We start from the raw sequence: 20,613 nt of genomic DNA, 5'->3' as shown, positions 1-20,613 counted from the left end.
CTACTTGGGAGGCTGAGGTGGGAGAATCACTTGAGCCTGGGAGGTGGAGGTTGCAGGGAACCAAGAGATCTCGCTACTGCATTCTAGCCTGGGTGACAGGGAGCCAAGAGGTTGCAGTGAGTCAAGATCGAGGCACTGCATTCTGCATTCCAGCCTGGCGACAGAGCGAGACCCTGACTCAAAAAAAAAAAAAAGAAAAAAAAGAAAAAGAAAAAGAAAGAAAGAAAAGGAAAAGAGAAAAGAAAGAGAATGAGTATGAGTTCATCATAGTTGCATATAGTACATTTCCAAACCCAGAGAGGTAAGCCAAAAAGGTTTGTTGCTTAAACATCTATATTAGGATTCAACCAAAGGATCAGAACCAGTAGGAAATTATATACACACACACACACACACACACCCCCCCACACCCACGGCGCCCAACCCGCCAGAAGAACGCGTGGTGGGAATATATGTATATACACTCCCTGTTCGTTCATTTCTTCGAAGCTATTGTCTTAGACGATTGTGGTGGTGGCTAAGTAAATCCAAAACCTGTAGGGCACGCAGTCAGGAAGGGAAGATCAGGAGAAGGCTAGAACCAATGGGCACCGGCCAAAGGTGTCATCCATAGGGGAAATTCTTTCTCTAACGTACTGAGCACCCTCAGCCCTGATTGAAAGGCTTTCCAACTGATTCCTTCAGGCCCACCTAGATTATCCAGGATTATCTCCCTAACTTTAAGTCAACTGATTAGGAGCTTTAATTACATCAGCAAAATACCTCCAGAGCAACACCTGGATTGACATTCTATCAAATAACTGTGGGCTGTAGCCTAACCAGTGGACACATCGAAAAAGCCACACAACATCACAAACCACCTGTGCTGGCAACTGACCAAATGAATTCTGTTAATAGCCACTTTGGCTTTATTATTACAGGTAATTCAAGCACAAGCGACATAAATCAATAACGGCCGCCGAGTTCATGTATGAGAGTCCCACTTTGGAACTTCAGAGTTGGAAGGGGCCATGAAAAGCTTAGTCCGTATTTCAACACAGCCGAGGCATCCGCACCTCGTCCTCTCTAGCGCTCGGCGGGGCTGGGGCGTCTCGGGCAGTGGCGCACCCAGCTGGACGGGAGGGGAGCCCACCTGGGACGCGGCGCCGCGGGTGCGGGAGCGGCGAGTGGGCGGGGCGTCGAGGCGGCGGGTGGCGACGGCGCCCAGCCCGCCAGAAGAACGCGCGGCGGGCAGACGGCTGGGAGCCGCTCCGGTAGGGCGAGCGCGGCCGGCGGTGGGTGGGAGGAGAGGTTGGGGGAGGAAGGAAAGGGAAGAGGCGGAGCGTGGGAGCGCACAGTGTCAGGAATACAATAGTGCTCCGCGCCGCCTCAGCCGCCGCCGCCGCCCAACCGCCTGCCCAGCGCTGAGGCCTGACGGGCCGGGCGGACGAGGGCCGAGGGCGGGAGCTGAGGCGCGGGGGGCGGCCCCGGCGGGGGGCGGGGGCGAGGAGGGGATTAAGGGGCAGGTGCGAGGGAGGGAAGAGAAGAAAGCGAGCGGTTAGGGGGGCGGTTACCACTCCGACCGGACTCACCCGGCACATTGCCGGGCCGCGGCGTGGAGCCGGGCAGGAGCCGCGAGCCAGCTGCGCGAAGGTAGGCGCCGCGGAGGCCGGACCCGGCGCGGGCGAGGTTGGGGGCGTCGCGCCGGGTGGGCGGCGGGAGCGGCGGCCTCCGGGAGTGGAAGCGGGCGGCGCGGAGCGCACAGTCCCGGCCCGGCCTCGCCGCGCTCCGGGTCGCTCCGGTTCCACATCGTGGTCGCCTCCGGCGTCCCCGGCGCCTTGGGGCCGAGAGCGTGTGTGGGCTGAGGTAAAGTGCCTAGTGGCCCCTCTGCCAGCCCGGGCAGTGCTTGGTGGCCCGGGCGGGGGGCGGGGGCGGACGCGCGAGCTTGGCTGCAGCTCCCGGCTACACCGGGCAGGAATTGAGCGCCATAACTGTTGCGGCTCTTTCCTCCGGTGCCCCCTCCTGGCGCCCCCTCCTCCGTCCCTGCCCTTTGCCTGGCTTCGGGGCTGACGGGGCCAGACCCGTGGCGGGAGGACCTGCTCTGTCGACCGCCAGGGGTCGGATGCTCCAGGGAGCGAGGGCGCGCCCTGGCTGTTTAGATGTTGGGGGGCGGAAAGAACCGAGTGCCTGGAGAGGGAAGAACGGGTGGTGCTGGGTGCGGCGAGGCACCCCGGGGAGCTCGGGTGCCCACCCGGCGGGAGCGAGAGCGCGGGCGCCCGGCGGGTCGGCGAACTTTCCCTCCCGCTGGCGGCATTGTTCGAACTGCGGGTCCGTGGCCGCCGAGCGTCGGGCGGTCCCGGGGTGGGAAAATCGTGAGGGCTTTGCTAGTCTTTCGGAGAAATTTTCCCACCGCTGGGCACGGCAAAGTTAACTTTTCTCCAGCTTTCGAGTTCGTTTCATTCCCTCCGCCCCGAGGGCCGTAGTTTGTTTTTGTTTTGTTTTCTTTTTTGGTTTTTTGTTTGTTTAGTTTTTTAAATAGCCTTCAATCTTTTTCTCCCGCTTTTCAGAGCAGAGCCAGTGCTTCGGTGGAGCCTAGCTTTAAATTGCACAGAGCAGCCTGCGTTTGTTATTTGTGAGGAGTGGGTGGCGGGATCTGGAGTGAGTGACCACAATGGTGGTATGTGGAGGCATGTTTCAAAGTTTTTATCGCTGTGCAGCCCTGGGACATATGTAGCTACTAGGGATTTGGCAAGAAACTTGTTTGGCCGCTTCTCCGACTTTGAGTTGCAAGGAAATCCATGGCCTCAGATGTGCGCGAGTTGTTTTGTGTGTGTGTGTGCCGTGAGGTGCGTTTATCTCTGAAGCTGAGGATGAGATTCCCCCCTCCCGCCCTCTGATTGTGTAAGAAGTCAGAAACCGTGTTGAAGGTGATTCCAGTGGTGGCCTGGAGGGAAAGGCGACCTCATTCCCTGTGTTCAGTCTGATAAAGTGAACTGCTGCTCTCTAAATTTGGGAAGTAATGAAAAATAATTTAGGTAAAAACTGGTTGCACAACGTCTTTGCTTAGTTTAAGCAACCCGCAATCCACTTTCCTAGACCAGTTCTCTTCTTAAATACTTTCCCTTTGGCCACTTCTTGTCAGCCTAGGTCTGGGAGGGGGGAAAGAGTAGGGCTGAGAGAGGAGTCGGTCTGAACAAAGCATTGTGTTTTTATTTAGTTTAATACTTCCAAAACATCTGTAGACAATGGGAATGTGGGTCCCGGCCTTCGTACCCTTTGAGTAGTGTGGTTCTCATGCTTTTGTAACATCATGTGATTACTCTTCGGATAAGTGAAAATAGATTTTTTTTTTCTTTTTTGTTTAACCTAGAAGTATTCTACCTCCATATCATTTTCTCTTTCATTTAAAGTGAGCTCTGAGCTTAAATACTTGAACTGTAAAAGGATAATACCCTCTCTTCAAGGATTACCTGAGATCTTTGAGAAGTGTTTCAGTGCCCAGCGTGTATTCAACTCTCAATCGATGTTAGCCACCATCATTGCCACCTTTTCTCCAGTTGTGCTCTTCTTTACGCTTTTGTTTGCTAGAGAATAGCTTTTAACCCAATATTGTTGCCTTGCATTTTCTGTTCAGTCAATTCTGGAGTACTCAGGGGTGCAAGGCTGGCTCTAGAATTCACACTTTCTCTCTCCCCCCTTCTCTGAGTCATGTTGCTTGCCCTCAGCAATGCGATGTGAATCTGGTCACAGGTAGAAAAAAGTAGAGAAAGGTTTCCCACTCCTCCCTGAAGTGTTGTGACCCACCTTCAGGCCCGTAGGGGAGATTCCCAGGAGCAGGACAGGTGATGGTGTAGGGCTGGCATCATAGCTAAGAAGTATGGATTGGTGAAAGTTAAAGAGGAAAGGGTGTTGAAGACTTGTAGGTTTTGTATGGTTCTCTCCTTTAATAATGCTTGTCTTTTCCCTCTCTTGTGTTCCACCAACCATAACAACCCATTTTTTTCCCCTAACCTACACAAAGCTGTATCTTCTTTCTGCCCACTACTTTGAGGTCTGTTTGGAACTAGGCAAGTATTTTGGAGGAGGTGGGGGAGGTAGGAGGCATCAGGTGTTGATGAAAACATGGCGTTAGAGGGCTCTTACAAGCCTTGATCAGAGTTGTAGAGAGCCAGTCCAAAAATGAAGTTGAACATTATCATGGGACATAATGCACCTATCTCCTTGTTGAGCTTACACAAAATAGGAGCTGAGAAGACAGAGGTAATATGCTGTCTTACATTAAGAAAATCTCTCATTGAGGTATAATTTACTATGATCTTGACTTGCCCCACAATATAGGTGAGAAGTGAGTGTTAGGTGACACCTGTCTGGCACTCTCCTAACGTGGGGACACTTTAATGGCTCACAAGTTTCTGTTGTTCCAGTTACATTGGCTGGGAAAGCTGAAGCATTCTGGTTTGCATGGTGGGGAGGATCTAGGATGAATGGATAGAAGTGATAAAAGGATAAATGGTTACTAGCAAGTAAGTGATCATTACAGACCAAATAACTACCACTTTGAGTTTTGTTTTCTGGAATCTTTGTGACTCCCCCATGGTTATTTTTGCCTTGTTCCTGTAGGTTTTTTCATAGACAATAGCAGCAAAGTTCTTACCATTAGAACTGCCTCTGTGCTTTTCTTGGGAGAAAGTAAGAGAAAAAGGGTCTTGGGAAAAACTTGCCTGATTTCATAGCTAGGCTTGTGAAAAGGAAGGTGATAACTCAGAAGGCAACCAACTGAATAAAGGACCTAGTGTGGGAAAATAGTACTGGGGCTTTGACCAATAGGAGACACCTACAAGTTCATCAGTACTTTTCAAGCAGCAAATAATTTAATCTTTGCCACAACCCAGGAACCATGGCTGTGCCCTGCTACCCAAGGAGCTCCTTTTCACTTGGTATTGGCTGCTGGGCAAGGAAACCCGAGCCTAGAATGTGGTTTTTTTTGTTTGTTTGTTTTTTTGTCTGTTTGTTTTTTTGAGACACATGACAAGAAAATATGACACCAGCATGGCCAATACACTAGACTTTGTGTGTTGAAATCTTCTGGGACACATTCTTCTTTAGATTTTAAAAACTTATTTTGATAATTACAAAATGTTACAAGAATAGTTCAAAGAACTCACTATATTCTCAATTATTAACAGTTTGCTCTCATTTGCTTTATCACTTGCTCTTTTTGTTTCTCTTTCCAAACCATTTGTTAGTAATCACTGAGATTTATTATTTGTTCTTTCTTTCAAGCCATTTGTTAGTCATCACTGAGAGATTGGTACTTATCAAGGGCATCCTGTCCTGAACAGTGGCTTAGTTGCAGCCACTGGGTATAGCAGAACAGTGTTGGTGAGGCAGGGTCCCAGAGGTAGAGCAAAGTCTACCTACAGCTATGAAGCACACAGTTTGTAAACTCTGTAGAATCTCTAGGGCTAGATATAGAAATCGTTATCAATTGTAAAAGTGGTTAAGATAAACCCCACTTTTCTCACCATTCTTGTCAAGTTTGTTCTTAACTATGCCAAACTTTAATATTGTTAATGAAAATTCACTCCACTCCCCAACTTTGTAACAATAATATATTCTCCAAGATTTTCATTTAATTCATTCAGCAAACATGTATTGAATACTTTCTGTTTGCTAGGGGTATAAGAGGTGAAAGATAATCATCCCCTTTACAGCTCAACTTCGAGTGGAAAGGAATTAAGTCATCTTCTCATAGTCAGGGGGAAGAGTGCTCTGCTGAAGGGGTTCACAGGGAGTGATGGGAGCACCATCCTGGTTAAGGATCTGAGGAGTAGATCTCTGGGAGTCATTTGGGATGGATGTAACTATGAAGATCTATCTTCTCCGAGGCCTGCTCTTAGATGACAAGGTTCGTGAGTTAGGGAAGCCTTTGGTGTCATATACCCAGCACAGGCTGTGAGGTCAGGCCAACTTGGATTCAAATCTTAGCTCTACCACTTGCTCTTGGCCAGTTACTTAACTTCTCTGTGCCTCAATTTCTTTGTCAAACCATATCTCTGAGGGTGGTAGTGAGAATTAATCAATGCTTTGTAAACATTCATTTCATCTTACTCTACAAAAATGCAATATATGGGGAAATTGCCTGAAAAGTAATAGGTATTAAGGTGGGATCCAAGCTGGGGAGGGGGGTGTGTTTCTATTTTTTTCAACAAATAAATATCTAATTGCACTAAGAGCTATGATGGACATTATCATATAGGATAATAACAATAACAGCAGCAATTATTTCTTAAACATTTCCTGTGTGCCGAGTACTGTGCTAAGTGCTTAACTAACAGAGAATCTCTCTCTCTCTGAGGTGTGAGACTCAGAAAGGTGAAGCAAAGGTAACTTGCCCAAGGTCACGCAGCAAGTATAAGGTAGAATGTCCCTGTGAGGGAGACCAGCATGGTGCCCTGAGCCTTGAGAATGAGCAGGAATAAGCAAGGTAAAAGTTAGAGAGAAGGGATTGCCAGGCAGGGGTAGCAGCAGGTGTTGTGAGGGCACTGAGGTGGGAGAGAGATATGGAAATGATCCACAGAGGTTTGGCTAGGAACTGGGGTAAGAGAGATGAGGTGGGCAGGGAAAGATTGACAGGGCCTTACAGGACCTCATTAAGAAGCTTGTGTTTTATTCCAAGTACAATGGGAGGTGTTTCTCTCTCTCTCTCTCTCTCTCTCTCTCTCTCTCTCTCTCTCTCTCTCTCGGTCTCTCTATCTCTCTCTCTAATTGGAGGTCTCTCTCTCTCTCTCTCATCCAGAGAAGCATATAGCGAGGCCTAAACAAAAATGGTTTAAGAAAGTCATTTCCCCTTCAGTGTCCCACCTTGCAATCCAATAGAGGCAATGTCCCCAGACCAAATGTGTAGGTCTTAAACAGTTTTTATTGACTGCCATTAACATGGCTAAAAAGAGTTTCTATGATGCTGGAAGAAGTTGGTCCTTCAGAATGCTTCTAGAAGGAGGTTTAATTAGGCTCATATAGCTGATGCTTTTTAGGCTGCATTAAGGGAGCTCTTTCAGCTCTCACTGATCCCTGTCACATGGGGAAAAAGTAGAATTGAGAGAAAACATAATTCCTGGAAACCTGAGTTGTTGTTCAGTGTTAGAAATGGAACTGTCGAGTATAAGACTTTGGTTTAAATATATCATGATAAAGATACTTCAGTGACTAAATGGAAATTTTTTTTATGTTTTTTGTTTTTTGCATGTGTGTGCCATCTGTGATGGCAGACAGCACATTTGTTAGAATCTGGGAAGACTTAAGTATTTTTTCAATACTTATATATTTATTTATTCTCATCCAGGTACTGGAAGTTTTTCTGTTTGAAACTATTTCTTATCTACAGAGTAAACTTCACAGGAGGAAAACCAGTGTTCTGTTTCCCTTCCCATAAGTACTAGGCCACAAACATATTTACTTTTAAGTAGCCTGTGTCAATTAGCTTTTTGGGGGAGGGTGGTTAGCTGGTGCCTAGATGATCTGGGATAGCCTTACTCACACATCTGTTGGTTGGCAGGCTGGTTGGTCTAGGAGGCCCTAAGCTGGGATGGTTCATCTCCACTCTATGTGGTCTGCCCTCCTGCTGGCTAGTCTGGACTTACTAACATGGTAGTCTTGAAGTCACAGAGTAGCAACTGAGAGCAAGCACCAGTACACAAGCACTTTTCAAATGTTTGCTGTGTCACATTTGCTATTGTCCTATAAGCTAAAGCATGGAAGTGCTTCTGTGGCCAAGCCCAGAGTCATTGTGGGAGGTGACCATTCAAAGGTGTGGATACAGGGAGATGTGAAAAAATTGGGGGCCATTACTGCAATAATTCATAATAATTAGCAGTGAATGTAAGCTCTTAACCTTTGATAAATCTTATTAAACACCCATTTCTGAATGTAGTGTATTCTAGAGACTAAATAATGTGATTGTGCCATTGGTAACACCTCTTCCACCGAGTGTGGAATGGAGTGATGGTTTTTCTAGGAAGAAGCCGACGGGAGACAGTGTGGTTTTGGACATAGATATTCTTGTGAGTGGCTTAACTGCTTTCTGATCTTGCATGGCTATTATTCAAAGGAGTCCCTAGATTTTCTCAACCTTCCATTCAAGCATTATCACGAAAACCCTAGTGTATTAGACTCTGCTAGGTTTTGTGGTCAAGCAAAAAGACTGTTACTTGGGAACCACGACCACTTAAGAGATGAAAGAAACATTTGCAGTCTTTCCTTGGAACCTTTATGTGATTTATAATTTGTACCTAAGAGAGGAAATCCTTATTTGAGCATTGGTAATAAGGACAAGGGATTCTCTGTAGATGTGTTTTAATTGGGCAAGATTTAAAAATCTTCCTGTGGTTGCAGTGAAAAATCCAGCATTGCACTGTGAAGTGAGTGGCCAGGAATTACCAATTTGGGGCATCAGCCTTTGACCTTTGCTTGTGAAGATCTCAGAAGTAACACTTTCCACGTAACTGAAATAGGCTTTACAACAGCTTGTAGCCTGAAATATATTACATGAAAATGCAACTGGACCCTAGGAAGTATGTGTGGGAAACGATACAAGGCTCATTTTGCGTGTCTTAAGAGATGTACATTCCTCCAGAAAATTGCCTGGTGGTAGAATCTTAGCTTTTCTTCTTTCCTCCTAGGATAAAAATTAAAAATCTCTGACATTTTAAAAGTCAGTGACTTGAAAGAGCAGTCAGAATTTATAAACACATACATCATTAGATCCCACAAACACTTCCAGGAATTTATTCAACAAATATTTGCATATTAATTGGAGTATTGCTTGTAGTAGCAAAAGATCAATAATATCCTAAGGGTCAATCAAGAATATTGAAGACACTGATAGTTTTGGAGCATGCATGACCAAGCAGGTAGAGGGTGAGAGGGAGACGTTTCAGTACATAAACTTTTATGTATGTGTTTTGAATTTTAAGCAATGTGAATATATTTTCTTATTTTAAAAGTTAAATACATTTTTTTAAAGAGATGATATATAGTGATGTGAACTTCCATAGACTTCTGTCCAAGTTGACCTGATCAGAGCTATTCCTGTTCAAAAAAAATCTAGCCACTTTTTCCCCCTAGAAATGCCTCACAATAGTGTACTTCTGAATTTTAAACTATAATTCTGCCTTTTCCAGAATGTCACATGAGTGGAATCATACAATATATAGCCTTTTTTAATTCTTGCTTTTAGTGGATTCATCCATATTATGTGAATGAATAACCTGTTCCTTTTCATTACTGAATGCTATTCCATTGTATGGATATACCACAGTTTGTTCATTCCCCTGTTGAAGGACAACTTGGTTGTTACCAGTTTCTTGGTAGTTATGAATAGAGCTGTGGTAAACATTAGTGTACAGATAGATCTCTGTGTGGACGTAAGTTTGCGGTTTATTGGGGTAAATACGTAGGAATGGGATTAGTGGATTTTTCTTTGACAGAAGTTACCAAACTATGTTCCAAAGTGGTTCTACCGTTTTATATTCTGTCCTGCCATGAATGTGAAGTATGTATTGAGGTTCATATTCCACATATGGATGTCTAGTTGTCCCAGCACCGCTTGTTGAAAAGACTATCCTTTCTCCATTGAATTGCCTTTGCATATGTATCAAAAATCAGTTGGCTATGCTTCTGTGGATCTATTTCTGGGGTCTCTGTTGCATTGATCAATGTAGCTATCATTTCTCCATTAACACACAGTCTTGATTATTATAGCTTTATAATAAGCCTAGAAATCAGATAATATGAGTACTCTGGCTTTTTACAATTTTTCTCTCAGGGTATGCTTAAGTTAATTTTTAAAAAAAATTTTATAGAAACAGGGTCTCACTGTATTGGCCAGGCTGGTCTCAAACTCCTGGTCTTAAGCAGTCCTCCCACCTTGGCCTCCCAAAGTGCTGAGATTACAGGCATGAGCCACTACCTCTGGCCTTTTTTACTTTTTAAGAGACAGGGTCTTGCTCTATTACCTAGGCTAGAGTGCAGTGGCCCCATCATAGCTCACTGCAGCCTTGAACTCCTGGGCTCAAGTGATCCTCCTGTCTCAGCCTCTTGAGTAGATGGGGCTATGGGCACATGCCACTATGCCCGGCTATTTTAAAATATTTTTTGTGCAGAGATAAGGTCTTGCTATGTTTCCCGGGCTGGTCTTGAACTCCTGCCTCAAGTGATCCTCCTGCTTTGGCCTCCCAAAATGGTGTAATTATAGGTGCGAGCCGCCACACCTGGCCTGGCTTTTTTCTTTTTCAGAATTGTGGTGGTGAGAGAGGACATCCTTAACTTGTTCCAATCTTGGAAAGCATTCCATCTCTCACCATCAAGTATGATGTTGTAGGATTTTTTAAAAAAAATATACTGTGTTGTGCAGAAAAGAGTTAACATAGCAGGCCTGAGGCTGCTATCTTTAGAAGGCCAATGTGCACGATTGGCCCTTAGCTGGTGTTTGGGAAATTGGCTTTTCAAATGTTTAATAAGACTGTATTCTACCTTCATTTATTCCTTTTCCAGTGCTCTTAATTTCTTTATGGTAATCCAGGTTTCCTACCTTGATCACAGTCTTTCTGCTTAAAGAATTCCCTTAACCTATCTTTTGAGGGCAGATCTGCTGGCAGTAAATTCTCTGTTTTTGGTTGTTTGAGAAAGTTTTCATTTTTCTTCACTTTTGAAAGGACACTTTCGTGGGTTGACAGGTTTTTTTCCTCTTTCAACATAGTACTCCACCATTGCCTGGCTTACATAGTTTCTGAGAAGAAGGCTGCTGTAATTCTTTTTTTTTTTTTTTTTTTTTTTTAATACCTTAAGTTCTGGGATACATGCACAGAACGTGCAAGTCTGCCACGTAGGTATACACGTGCCATGGTGGCCCGCTGCACCCATCAACCCATTACCCACTTCAGGCACCTCTCCCAATTCTATCCCTCCCCCAGTCCCACACCCCCCGGACAGATCCCAGTGTGTGATGCTCCCCTCCCTGCGTCCATATGTTCCCATTGTTCAACTCTCCCACCCAAGAGTGAGAACATGTGGTGTTTGGCTCTCTGTTCCCACGTTAGTTTGAGGCTGCTGTAATTCTTATCCTTGTTCCTCCATAGTTAATGTGTCATTTTTCCTCTGACTACTTTGAAGGTTTTCTTTTTGTCTTTGGTTTTCAGCAGCTTGAATATGATATGCCTAACTGTGGCTTTTAAAATTTTTTCATTTTTATCCTGCTTTGTGTTCTCTGAACTTTATTATATCTATGGTTTGTTGTCTGTCACTAATTTTGGAAAGTTCTCAGCCATTATTTCTTCAAATAATTCTTCTATCCTGTTCTTTTTTTTTTTTTTCTCTCTTTCTGGGATTCCAATTACAAGTGTATTATATTATTTGTTATTACCCCACAGTTCTTGAATGCTCTTCAATATTTTCATTAATTTGTCTCTTTTTAATTTTTATTGACTGATCAATAAGCTTGGTCTTCAAGCTCACTGATTCTTTCCTTGGCTGTGTCAAGTCCACTGTTGAGCCCATTGTTTTTCTTGCTGTTTTTTTTTTTTTTTTAATTTCTAGCATTTCCCTTTGATTCATTCTTACAGTTTCTATCTCTTTGCTGAAATTATCTGTCTGGTCTTGCATATTGTCTTTTTTATGTTAGAGTCTTTAAGATATTAATCATAGTTCTTTTAAGTTTTGTTTCTGATAATCTCAACATCTGCATTTACTGAGTCTGGATTTAATAATTCCTTTGTCACTTGGAGTGTTTTCTTGCCTTTTGTTACGCCTCCCAAATATGCCAAAAGCTGAACATGGGCAGTGCTTAGGTTAATATTTGATATGTTTGGAGAAGAACATATTTATGGGGATTTGTGTTAATCTGGTCAGGAGTTGGCCTGTGTTTTTTTGTTTTTGTGTTTTTGCTTTTGAGACAGAGTCTCGCTCTGTCACCCAGGCTGGAGTGCAGTGGCATGATCATACCTCACTGCAGCCTTGACCTCCTGGGCTCAAGCGATCCTCCCATCTCAGGCTCCTAAGTAGTTGGGACTATAGGTGTGCTCCACCATGTCCAGCTAATTTTTAAGATCTTTTGTAGAGATGGGGTTTCACCATGTTGTCCAGACTAGGTCTGGAACTCCTGGGTTCAAGTGCCTTGACCTCTCAAAGTGCTGGGATTACAAGTGTGAGCCACCGTGCCCAGCAAGAGTTGACCTGTTTGATATCGGATTGGTTTTGTTTTGCTGTGGGTACCAGAGATTTCTTTTCTTTTCTCTCTCTCTCTTTTTTTTCCTTTTTTTTGTTTGTTTGTTTGTTTGTTTGTTTTTTGAGACAGGGTCTTGCTCTGTCACCCAAGCTGGAGTACAGTGACGCGATCATGGCTCACTGCAGCCTCAACCTCTCAACCTTCTGGGCTCAAGCAGTCCTCCAGCCTCAGCCTCCTGAGTATCTGGGACCACAGTGCGTGCTACCATGCCCAGCTAATTTTTAAATTTTTTTTTTTTTTGGTAGGGATGAAGTTTCCCTATGTTGCCCAGTGTGGGCTTGAATTTCTAGGTTCAAGCGATCCTCCTGCCTTGGCCTCCCAGAGTGCTGAGATTACAGGCATGAGCCACTGTGCTCCACCAGGCACCAGAGATTTCTGATTTCTCTAGTGGTACATTCATTTTGACTCTTGCTTTGCTTTGGGTTTTTACTCTGTGCTGCTTCCCAAGAGCTATCTTTAACAGCTCTCCCAGTTGTATTCTATTGTTTTTAACCATGGAGCTGGTTTGCCAGGTTGTAGTTAGTAGGGGAGGAGGGAGTTCTCTGATGATCTGATTAAACATTACTGAGACAGGTACTAGAGCCTGGGTCTTGAGTGTGTCCTTGGCAAGATTTCCTTTTCCTCCTCCTGGACTGAAGCTTCTTTTTCTTTTTCCCATGTTCCTTTATCCTAGCTGCAGTGGGTATCCACCAGTGTTCTCCAGCCATGGGTTTCATGTCCTTCCCCCTGAAGACTAAGCCTTTTTATTCTGTACTGGGGATAAAGGAATCTGGGTAGGTTTCACAGTGGGTGCTATTTTCCTCAGCCAGCCAGCCAGCACCATGGTGGGCGCTTTCTCTGAGATTTTTCCCTGATCTTCCCTGTGAGAGCCTGGTGGAATTCCTGTAGGAAAAGCTTGTAAGAGTGTAGCAACCTCTTACAAGCTTCACACTCTGATGCCAGCTCATACTCTGGTCTCCAGTAATTTGTCAGAACTTCTAGTTTGGTCTTCCTACAAGTTTATATGCTCGGATCCTGTCTCCCTGCGGGTATGTGTCTTTCCATATATTGAGATTGTGGGATAGTGGTTTGTCCTAGGACCTCAGTTCTGTCATATGTCAAAGAAAAGTAATTGCTTTTCAGTTTGCCTAGCATTTTTCTTGTTGTGAGAATGGAGATGATAGCATCCTAGTGCTTTATATCCAAGCTGAAACCTGAAAGTTTTAATCTGTATAAATGTCTAATGCAGTGCATGGTACATAGAAACTCAGTACAGGTTAGTTTTCCTTTATTTTTATTTTTCTTACTCTCTTGAATTTTATGGTTTTATGGCTAGGGAGCCAGGAATAATTGATTCTAGTTTGGTTTCTCCCTGTTTTAGGCTTAAAAAGCCTCTATCCCACTTAAACATTATATGTTTGTCTTGCTCTCTTCCAAAATTCAATGTATGCCTGTAGTTTTTTAATATGTCATTAGCACTCAGTAATTTGCATCACTCAAAATTAGAGCATGATTTTTTCTATTTAGATTATAGATTTTGTTAGTGACCATGTTTTTGTCATTTTTGTTCTCCACATTGCCAGGTGCCGTTCGCTTCTGCAGACATTTGTTGAGTGCCCACTGTGCTATGAGTGAGGCGCTAGGTATTGAGTAGAATACAAACCTGACTTGGTAAGTGGAATAACCAAGGGGTCCCCAAGGGCAGTGGAAACCCCATGGAGGGAAGGATATTGCAACTTGTACAATATCTCCATTTCAATCTAGAAGGGTTTAATTCTTTTAAGAACTCTATTTTTATACTAATGATACATGAAAGCATCCTAGCAAAAAAACTGAAAAATTGTAGAAAGAGCCACGGTTGTCCTTGACATCCTCATCCTATCACATTCTCCTTCCCAGGGTTAATTTTTATTACTATTTCTGTTTTACTATACAAATTGCTATGTGAAATATCATGCCATCTAATAACTTAGTAAAATACTTTTATTTTTAAGGGAATAAGCTCTCAAATTTATTTAACTTTTAAGGAATGCTTATTTAAAGAGATGACTATTATCATTCAGTGGGGATGTGTGGCATGATAATGGTTCTTTGTTTTACTTTATAGTATAGCTATTTTAATTTTTAAATCCTATTGTTAGTGGTCAATGGAAATGTTGTAGTAAATGGGAAACACAGAAATTAATAGTAACTAAAAAGATGACCTATTGGCCGGGCGCGGTGGCTCAGGCCTGTAATCCCAGCACTTTGGGAGGCCGAGGCAGGTGGATCGCAAGGTCAGGAGATTGAGACTATCCTGGCTAACACGGTGAAAACCCATCTCTACTAAAAATACAAAAATAATTAGCCGGGTGTGGTGGCGGGTGCCTGTAGTCCCAGCTACTTGGGAGGCTGAGGCAGGAGAATGGCGTGAACCCGGGAGGCAGAGCTTGCAGTGAGCCGAGATCGCTCCACTGCACTCCAGCCTGGGCGACAGAGCAAGACTCTGTCTCCAAAAAAAAAAAAAAAAAAAAAAAAATGACCTTTTGACTTTTTTTTTTTTTTTTTTTTTTGAGAGTCAGTGTCTTACTCCATCACCCAGGCTGGAGTGCACTGGCGGTATCATAGCTAACTGCAGCCTCAAACTTCTGGGCTCAAGTAATCTTCCCACCTCAGCTTCCTGAGTAGCTAGGACTACAGATGTACACCACCACGCCCAGCTAATTTTATTTCTTTTTTTTTTTTTTTTTAAGAGTTGGGACCTTACTGTGTTGCCCAGGCTGGTCTTGAACTCCTGGGCTCAAGTGATCCTCCTGCCTCAGCTTCCCAAAGTGCTGGGATTATAGGCCTGAGGCACTGCACCTGTCCTATTGACTTAAAAAAATTATACAGTAGGATGGACTTTGGGGTTATTTATGGTTCTGTGGATTTTTTTGTTTTTGTTTTTGAAACGGAGTCTTGCTCTGTCGCCCAGGCTGGAGTGCAGTGGCGTGATCTCGGCTCACTGCAAGCTCCGCCTCCTGGGTTCATGCCATTCTCCTACCTCAGCCTCCCAAGTAGCTGGGACTACAGGCACCTGCCACCACGCCCAGCTAATTTTTTGTATTTTTTAGTAGAGACAGGGTTTCACTGTGTTAACCAGGATGGTCTCGATCTCCTGACCTCGTGATCCACCCGCCTCGGCCTCCCAAAGTGCTGGGATTACAGGCGTGAGCCACCGTGCCTGGCCAATTTTTTTTTTTTTTTTTTTTTTTTTAAGACAGGGTGTCGCTTTGTTGCCCAAGCTGGAGTGTCACAGTGTTGCTTACTGTAGCCTTGAACTCCTGGGCTCAAGCAGTCCTCCTACCTTAGCCTCCTGAGTAGCTAGGTCTACAGGCAGGCATCACCACACCCAGCTAATTTTCTAGTTTTTTTTTAGAGACGAGGTCTCACTATATTGCCCAGGCTAGTCTTGAAACTGGGCTCAAGTGATCCTCCCAAAGTGCTGGCATTACAAGCGTGAGCCACCACGCCTGACCCGGTTCTGTGGACTTTTAACACATATATAGATCAGTGCAACCACCACCACAATCACGGTGCAGAACAGTTCTATTACCCCAAAAAATTCCTTTATGCTGACTCTTTAGTCATACTCTGTTTCCATCCTAAACTCTGGCAGCCACTGATCTGTGTTCTATCACTACAGTTTTGTTATTTTGAGAATATCACATAAATGGAGTCAAACTGTAATCTTTTGAATCTCGTTTTCCTCTCTCAGGGTAATGCTTTTGAGATTCATCCAAGTTGTGTATATCAATGGCTTGTTCCTTTTTATTGCTGAGTCGTATTCCATTGTCCAAATATACCACAGCTTGTTTAATCATTCACCATTGAAGGGCATTTTAGTTGTTTCCAGTTTCTGGTGATTGAGTAGAGCCACTATAAAAATTCATGTACATGTGTTTGTGGGCATATAAGTTTGCATTTCTCTGGGATAAATACCTGGGAGTATGATTGCTAGAACTGTACTACCATTCATGGTAAAACTAGTTAGCTAGAGTTTGAATGCTAGAATGAATAGAGCAGCAGAGACCCAAGTTTGAATCCTGCTTTTTCTTTTTACTAGCTGTGCAGCCTTGAGTCAGTTTAACCTCTTTGTGCCTCACTTTCCTCATTTGTAAAATGAAGTTAATAACCACTGGTATTGTTGTGTGGAATAAATGACATTAAGGATAAAATGCTGAGCAATGTATGATATACTGAATATATTATTATCTCATGTTTAATAGAACCTTTTTTGTGAGAAACATTCATCTTTGATGAATTAAAATGGATAAATTAAGTAATCTGTAATTGTGGTGTGTTTGGTAGGCAAGCCTTCAAAATATGCTGTCTCTGGGGAAAATTTCAGAAGTCCTCAGTGGCAAAAAAGTTTAGGAACATAGATGTATGAGAGTCTTGTATAACGTCCAAAGGTTGGACCAGATGCCCAGGTTTGGTGGTTTGACTTGCCCTCTCAACATCGAAGAATCATATTCACCAAAAATTGAATACATTGCTATATTTCATGTAAGAAACTGAAAAAAGTAGCTCAGGATCAGTGAACACTTATTGAGTGCTTGCTATATACTAAGTCTTAAGCTAGACACTCTTCAGTTGCATAAACCTGAGTACTTCCCCACAAAATAGATAATTTGTATAACCACCAAACCTTGTTTTTATACTTTTTTAAAGAAAGCTACCTGTTGAGGACGCTGACAAGGCCTGATTTCTTGGAGCTCCCATGATGTTAGCCATCTATGATTTCTCAATTTTTATCTTAAAACACATCTTTTTACAGGAGCTCTTTTTTTTTTGAGACAGGGTCTCACTTTGTTGCCCATGCTGGAGTGCAGTGGCACAATCTTGGCTCACTGGAACCTCCACCTTCTGGGCTCAAGTGATCCTCCTACCTCTGCCTCCCAAGTACACGAGACTACAGGCACACACCACCATGCCCAGCTAATTTTTGTATTTTTTTGTAGAGATGGGGTTTCACCATATTCCCCAGGCTGGTCTCAAACTCCTGAGCTCAGGAGATCCACCTGCCTTGGCCTCAGAAAGTGCTGGGATTATAGGCGGGAGCCACCACACCTGGCTTAATCTCCCCAGTTTTGAGGAACACATTGAGGTCGGAATTACAGAAATACTCAGCAGGTCTTGCCCTAGAGCACTATACCATTAGAAAATGCAGTGGATAGCCTTTCTTGCATAACTGCCACATAGTATGGTCTGGCTCAGTCTGAGCAGGCACCAAAGGCAGAGAGGATATGTTTTCCCCTGGAGAATTTTCCCCTATCCTATGAGGTATGCACAGAATACTACCCATTCACCCACCAGGCAGTGAATGAAATTCAGCATTTGTAATAAGGAACCTAAATGTTCTTTTATTGTCTGTTCATCGTTTTGTAATATTTTCACATGGTACAGTCCATCAACTGTGACAGTTCTTTACCTGGGATTTCAGGAGAACTGGGTGAAACAAGAAGTCTTGAGCTCACAATCTTAGAGATGTCATCTATGGACTGTTTCTGCACTGCCTTCCCTCCCCCGTACCATCAACAGTCCAACACTCATGTTTACCTGGAACCTTTCCTCACAGCTGGGACATCCTTCCCTCTTTGCCCTGCCAATCCTGCCTTGGCCAATTCTTCCAAATTCCTGTAAATTCTATCTCAGCGAGAGATTTTCCACTACCCTCAATTCTACTCTTTTGGATGCCATCCCTTACTACATATTTCCTCATTAAGTCCTGTCTTTTCTATTCACTTTGGCAACTAATGCCATACTTTCTTACTCTGTGACCTATTTGTATACATGTGACTTGCAGGTATACAGCTAGACAGAGTGATAGAAAACCCTCAGGTTCTCTGCATCTTATCTCCCACAAATACCTGAAGGGGACTTACTGCCTCCTGTACAATTAACAAACCAAACATCAATTGTCATTCTGTGTAAAAAAAAAATTTACATGTAGCGTGTTCTTATTTGTGTTTTTTGTTTTTTCTTAAAGACAGGATTTCACTCTGTCACCGAGGCTGGAGTGCAGTGGTGCTATCATAGATAGCTCACTGTAACCTTGAACTCCTGGGCTCAAGCAATTGTTCTACCTTAGCCTCCTAAGTAGCTAGGACTACAGGTGCACACCACCATGCATAGCTAATTAAATGGTGGATTTTGTTTTGTTTTGTTTTTTGTAGAGACAGGGTCTTACTATATTGTGCAGGCTGGTTTTAAATTCCTGGCCTCAAGTGATTCTCCTGCCTCAGCCTCCCAAAGTGCTGAGATTACAAGTGTGAGCCATCCTGCCCGGCTGCATGTAGCATGATCTAATGGCCATATGCTTCCTGTGGAAAACAATAGTTTGGAAAAGAAATATACATTTTGCAGATTGTCAAAACTGCTGCTTTGCCATGCTACCATTGTGAAAAGTGTGGCTATACAGTCTGCCTGGGTAAAGTATGGCTTCAGAGTATAGACTGCAGACAGCTTTTCCCTGGCTCCATTTTGGTTTCTAGCCTTCCTCATGATTCCTTGCCCTCACTTACAATGTTAACACCAGGAATGTTGTCTTTTCAAATATAGACAAAACTTTGACTATAAACAGCTGTATCCTACTTGTCTCACATGAAACTTATGCAGGAGAGGTGTTTGTGTATCTGTGTGTGATGAGCCTAAATTTAGCTCTCTCTAGAATAACTAACATAAATCCAGAAGAAACTTTTTTTTCTTTCTTTAGTTGGTAGTATGGATTAGAAAAGTTAAGATGCAAGAAGAAGCTTTTTTAGACTTCTAAATAAACTTACTTGAAAGAGCTCCAATTATGCCCCTTAGCCTCTTAAGGATAATCCATATAGACACTTGCCTTTAGGATAACTGTCTCTAGACTTCCTTCTTCCCATAATCTCTGTGCCACTATATTCCAAGTCTGACTCAACTTCCTTCTGGACTGCTGTCCATAAAGATGCAGACTCAAAAGGCTTCTTCACTATACCCTTGTTTCCCACCCACACCACTAGGCTCCCACTGACCTCTGGCTGTGCGCTGCACGGTAAGTAGTGTGTGTACTCCCTAGAACCTAACATTCAGGGTCCCCCATACCCAATCATAATCTTTCCTATTACCCTTGACTCCTCTCAAATACTTTTCTCTAGCCACTCTATCCAAGCATATATTCACTGGAGTCTAAACATACCATGAGTCATTCTGACCGTCTGCCTCTGCCTGGAGTGTTCTCCACATTGCTCTGGGTTTGTTCCATCCTGTGTGTTCTTCAGGACCCAGTGAAAAGCTCATCTTTTCACTACAGTGGTTTCTTCCACCTCTGAAGCCCCACAGGACTAAATGTGTTCAACACTCATTTACCCAGATGGGATAGTGTGGTAGAATACTTAATGGCTACAATGTCCTTTCGTCTCTGTATGTACACGTAGAGTGTGAGTTTGCAGATCCTCCCAACAAGGGGTGGAGTCTGTTTCTCTACTCCTTGAATCTGGGCTATCCTTGTGACTTGCTTTGGTCAGTAAAACATGGCACAGGTAACTCCAAATGACTTATGAGCCTAGGTCTCAAGAAGTCTTATAGCTTCCTTCTTACTCTCCATTCTGAGGCAGTCATGTGAGGAAGCCCCAGCTAACCTGCTGGAGGAAGAGAGATGGTGTGGAGAGGGAGAGAGAGATCCAGTCATCAACCAGCCGTCAGATATGTGAGTGAAGCCATCTTAGAACATTCAGCCCCAGTTACATTGGCAGATGACTGTCACCATATGAGGGACCACAGAAAAGACCAGCAGAACAACCACCTAGCTGATTCTAGCCCAAATTGCTAATCCACAGAATTGTGAGCTAATAAAATGGTTATTATTTTAAGCTACTAAGTTTTGGGGTGAATTACATAGCAATAAATAACTGAAAGGGCAGGGTTTGTACTGCTATATCCCCAGGGCTTAGAGGGCATGACCCAAGGCAGGTTTTCAGTAAAAGACTGTTGTGGATTACTGTCATTGTGGTGTCACTCCTCTCTTTGCTTAATAGACAACCAAACTTCCCAGTCCTCTTGGCTCTCACAAAAATTCAAAGCTTGACTTCAACGCATTCTTCCAGAATAGGACCTTGTAGTTCTTCTTTGCTCCACTGCGCCAGCATCCATCCTTTTGCCCCCATCACAGCCCTATGACAGACAGTTCATTACACCCCACCTCAGCTCTATGTTGCATCCCTCCTACTTACCCTCATTCTCTAACCCTGTGAAGTCAATCCACTGACCACCTCAGTGCCATAAAGCTCTTCTCAACTTCCCAGCCTTCCATCCATACCCTGAACCCTCACTACCTGAATCACATGTGCTTATAGTTAGGAGGAACCTTAGAAATTGAG

The 20,613-nt window shown here is 43.7% G+C and overlaps 1 protein-coding gene across 2 annotated transcripts in view; it reads left to right on the top strand.

Moving 5' to 3' along the window:
* Positions 1-1,194: 1,194 nt before the first annotated feature.
* Positions 1,195-20,613, top strand: part of JADE3 (jade family PHD finger 3) — a 155,289-nt gene continuing 135,870 nt past the window's right edge. The window contains exon 1 of one of the 2 annotated variants that reach the window (XM_025372683.1): positions 1,195-1,253. The gene's annotated coding sequence lies outside the window, so the exon portion shown is untranslated. Of the gene's footprint in view, positions 1,254-1,345; positions 1,633-20,613 lie in introns of those variants that run through there. The other variant, XM_025372682.1, reaches the window with a different exon arrangement.

This window comes from Theropithecus gelada, chromosome X (assembly GCF_003255815.1).
Source record: "Theropithecus gelada isolate Dixy chromosome X, Tgel_1.0, whole genome shotgun sequence".
Classification (NCBI taxonomy): domain Eukaryota; kingdom Metazoa; phylum Chordata; class Mammalia; order Primates; family Cercopithecidae; genus Theropithecus; species Theropithecus gelada.
This window is presented reverse-complemented; position numbering and strand designations above follow the sequence as displayed.